Raw genomic sequence first — 4,781 nt, forward strand, 5'->3', positions numbered from 1 at the left:
CCCAGACTCTTAACTTTTATTAAAAATTGGGCATTTTCATCATTTTCTACATCACTATTCAGCTGAAACCTATTTCTTTGAAGTTTGATTTGAGTTGATAAGCAGAAAACTGATTCAGGAAGGTCACACAAACACATACACTCTCACAAAATAGAGGCCAACTTTCCACAGCTCCCCTGCCAGCACAAAAAACACACATACATTCTCCCCCTTACAGTTGGGACAACAGTCCTAGTGAGATTCCTGGGCACATTATCAGTGTGTTGAAAGCACCTGACTGGTATGTGACAGTGGCAGCTAGTGACAGTTCTCCCTTAAAGCTGGGGGTAGTGGCGGGGGGGACGGGTGGGGTCTGGTCCCTTTACTCAGGGTAAAGGGTTGATCCATTTGATACAAGTCCTGCTGGATACTTGACAGGAGCTGTCAGCGAGTCGAGGGGAGGGTGGCGCTTATCGATCAAACACCCCTCCTATCTGCCACGCTGACCTTCGTGTCCTGAGGAGGGGTGTTTGTTATGGTGGGGGGATTTGTCTTGTGATTGCGAAGGTAAATCCAGTGCAACATCAGGGTTTATGTGCACAGACATATCAACAGTGTATTTATGTAACTGTGTCACTATTCAAAGTTTTCAGATTAGTGTATCATCCAAACCAGTGACTGACACTTAACACTATTTCTGAGATATGTAGTAATTTATTTCACATTTTGTTGAGTTACTGCAAATCCTTTAATTATGTATTATAAATTAGAAATGTGTCAAAATGTCAACTAAAGGCAAAAACAGCTTTGTATCCAAATACAGGATAAAATTGATGTGAAACTGCACTGACATATAAAAGCAAGAGTCATGAAAAAATCCCTTTGTATCTTTGACAAGGCAACATTTTTTAAATGACCTCTCGCTCTAAGAATCTGTTTCATTATAGATGGTTTAACTGACACCATATACTCACGGTGCTGTAGCTTTTAAAAGATATTTTGCATGTGTCCGTTTCTGAGACCCAACACATTACTAAACAACCTATAATAACGAAACATCTATTAGGCCAGCAACAATTTTTGACTGTAAATTAACCTCCAGATTATTTTTACAAATAGGCAATTAATTATTTGGTCTCTTAAATGCTCCAAAAGAAAGAAAAAAACAAAAACAAAACAAAAGAAACAAACATTACATTGGCTGGCACATTAAAGTTTGCTGTCCAAATGAAAAACTGATTATCAAAATTGTTGCCAATTAACAAATCAATTAAACAAATAATTGTTTCAGCATTAATTCCTACAAATTAAGCACCACTTTTAGATACAAACATAAAGTTGCATTACTGACTTTGTCTCCATATGCTGGGGAAAATGATAGCTCATGAATGTAAAAAACAATCAGTCACAACATTCTCATTTATGGCACTGGTTAGTTTCACTCTAGCAACATGTCCTACTGTATATGAGCTAATGTTATGTTTTACTTGTTAGGTTTTGCTCTGCAAATGTCAAATAAATACATTGGAATCAACCATACAATCTCTACCTCTAAACTTCAGCAGTCTAGTTCAAGGATTTTAGAATATAATAAATAAACATGCAAGTAAATCAAATATTTTAATATTTTCAAATGTACATTACCTCAGTGAAAGTTCTTAGTTACTCTCTACCTCCTCCCCAGCCTACTGTGCCGTAGAGTTCACACACACATACTGTACACCACACTACCTTCATAATTAAAATAATTACTGCAACTTTTCGGTGATTCACCTGTTTACAAAACTCAAAGTCACCATCTGAATCATAGTGATTCACATTGTGTTTGATAGCAGCACTATGTCCAGAGTGAGCTCTGACAGGAGCTGTGTTACAGAATCCTGAAAATGATCTTTTTTCTTCCAATCCTGGCATGTGATACCGTTTATTTTTTCTGGAGAGGTGGAATATTGTGCACCACAGTAGAAGCCTGCAAAGGGCTGACGAGAAAAATGTGTGACAGAGGGACAACCAGTCATCTTGTGGTCGACCATCACCAGTGTTTAGCCTGGACGGCCTTTGGCCACTGGTCATTACAGCACCATGCTGGGCCCCACTGTACTGCTGTCACAACACTGTGCTTGGCAGCGTCTGCGCACAATAGAATGTGACTGAAGAAAAAAGTGTGAGTCTATAACTGTGGATTTGATCTGGATGTTTTGAACGTTGGATCATTTTGATGAAACTCTGATCTGTAAGTCGCCTGTCTTGTTTCCATTTTTGGTTATGTGTTGTAAACTAAAGAAAAAAAGCAATTTTGCTGCTTCCAGCAAGTCAGAGTGTGTCTGTGCGTGGGAAGCAGTGAATTCTAACTGCGAGGTGTGATGTGTGGTTAATTAGCTCCCCCTACTGTCTTCTGGGTTCCTCACAACTCTGTGAGGGCTCGGTGCCAAAATACCCCAAATTACAGCAGAGGAACAGCTCAGCTTATGTGTTAAAGCTAAACTTGTGCCCAACACTAAAGCACAAGTGGATCTGAAGGTAGAGATATAAATTTTACATCATACCTGTATTTCTGTGCCTACATCTTCACAAGCCATTCAGACACACTGCCTGCCTCTTCCTTCCTCCTCCTCCTCCCTCCCTTTCTCCTTCCTGATCTATAAATACTCTCTCATCAGCAGAGGTTGGCTACGAGAGGCGTCGACCCCGACCTCTCTCCGTCCAGCAGAGCAGTGATTTATGGGGGCTCAGACTGGCGCTAACCTTGCACTTGGGCCCTGGCAGGATAAATGATGGCAGGTCAGTGGCACTCAGGATGGAGGGGAGAGACTCTCTTTCTCTAGCACCATTTCTCTCTCCTCTCTCTGTGCTCTTATCATCAGTGCGGTGGAGACATCATCATCCCCTGGCCCTATGAATAGTGCTGGATAGGATGACAGTGTTGGCCCTGGCCTTTGATGGGAGCTTTAATTTCATGCCTAATTTCTCTCGGCACAGAGAGGATCGATGCTGCCCTGCCCGTGCTCCCCATCCCTCTGCTTCCCTCTGCTGCAAAGGCAGAGAGCAAAGAAGGACAAATGCTCACTGCTGAGTGATGAGCACGCGCCAAGACATTCAGCTTACCTGTAAACACACCTATGTATGGACATCCTTCACAGGCTGCAAACGCACTGACAAATGTCTGGTCAGGACACACATGCACAGATCCATTTCTACACCCACAGATGACTTTAGTAATCGATACAGCTGGAACAGATAGCTCTGGAAATAAGAGCAACAAGCAAAATATAACTACACAGCTACCCACCTGTGTGTTGTGTGTGTTACACATTGCCACAGTGATAAATATAAGCCCTCTGTCCCTGCTTACAGCCCCAGGGAGGCATTGAACTCTAGCCCCTCCATAATGACTTTGTCTACCTATCGATCCGGCTATGATCCATGTACTGTAATTCTTATATCATCAGCCCCGGCCCCAGCAATAACTCCAAGTCATATTTCGGTGCCTCCCGTCCACTTGACAACTTAATGATGCAGGGATCCTTGCCGAGTTTGGACTTTCACCACCTCACCCCCTCCCACCTTTCTGCTCATTCGCTTTCCCCTGCAGGGCTTTAATTTCTCCTTGTTCTTTTAGACTAATATCAGCAAAGGCACAGAGAGGCTGTTCTCTCTAAGGACTTCCCACTCTAAACCACATATATTCTCCTCTTCACCTCTGTGTGTTTGGTGTATGGCACAGGGCTAGTGTCTGGCACTGCTGTGCATCTGTCTCCGATTTGGAGCACAGCCCCTGCAGGCTCCGGAGGAGACTCAGCCGTCCCTCTTTAGAACCTGTTCTTTTTCTCCCTTTGAGCTGGGGCTATATTTCATTGTCATTTCAACCCTCACTTCCTAGCCTGGATGTAATAGTGGGAGATATATGGGCTCCTGCTTCTGCAGCCTTCTGAGCTTTCTCAGCCTTTTATAAAGCACTGTCAGAGTGACAAAACAGCAGCCCTTGGGTATTCGGGCACAGATGCCCCCTCATCCTAAGGCAATTTCTCAATATCCTGCACTGATCCTTTTAGTAAAGAGATAACATCTGGGTCCTTGGACAGGATGAGCTGGAACAGTCATCGTGGACAGAGTCGTAGCTCATCTCTATAGCTCTGTCTGCCCATGAGCCATAGGCTGTCTGTCAGCTCTGTTTTTATAAGAGCTGATTTAGTGAAGCAGCCCTTGAATCCTGAGCCAACAGAAAACTACAGGAGCATGCAGGACCGATCCAGTGCTGACACACCTGACACTGCTAATCAAGAAGCGTCAATCAAATCAAATCAAATTTTATTTGTATAGCACCAAATCACAACAAAAGTCATCTCAGGACACTTTACAAAGTAAGGTCTAGACCTTACTGTTATCAATATTATTACATAGGGAAAACCCAACAAATCCCCCTTGAGCAAGCACTTGGCGACAGTGGGGAGGAAAAACTCCCTTTAACGGAAGAAACCTCCGACAGACCCCGGCTCTTGGTGGGCGGCCTTCTGCCTCGACCGGTTGGGGTGAGTGGATAGAGGAGAGACAAAAGAAGAAAAGCAACAAGACACAACAATCAAACACTGATCAGGTCGATGTGGCCGGTGACTGCTCGTCAGAGACATAGAGCTCCAGGGCCAGGGCAACCTGCAGAAAGGTACAGGGAGAGAGAGAGGACACACTACAGGAGAGAGGAGACACAAAGTTAGTAATGTGTAATAGTGGCAAGCTAGTGGCAGAGGTGCATGCGCAGACAACTGGAGTTATGACCTGGTCTGAACAGCCAGATTTTAAATCAT

This window comes from Monopterus albus, unplaced genomic scaffold (genome assembly GCF_001952655.1).
Source record: "Monopterus albus unplaced genomic scaffold, M_albus_1.0 scaffold29.1, whole genome shotgun sequence".
Classification (NCBI taxonomy): Eukaryota; Metazoa; Chordata; class Actinopteri; order Synbranchiformes; family Synbranchidae; genus Monopterus; species Monopterus albus.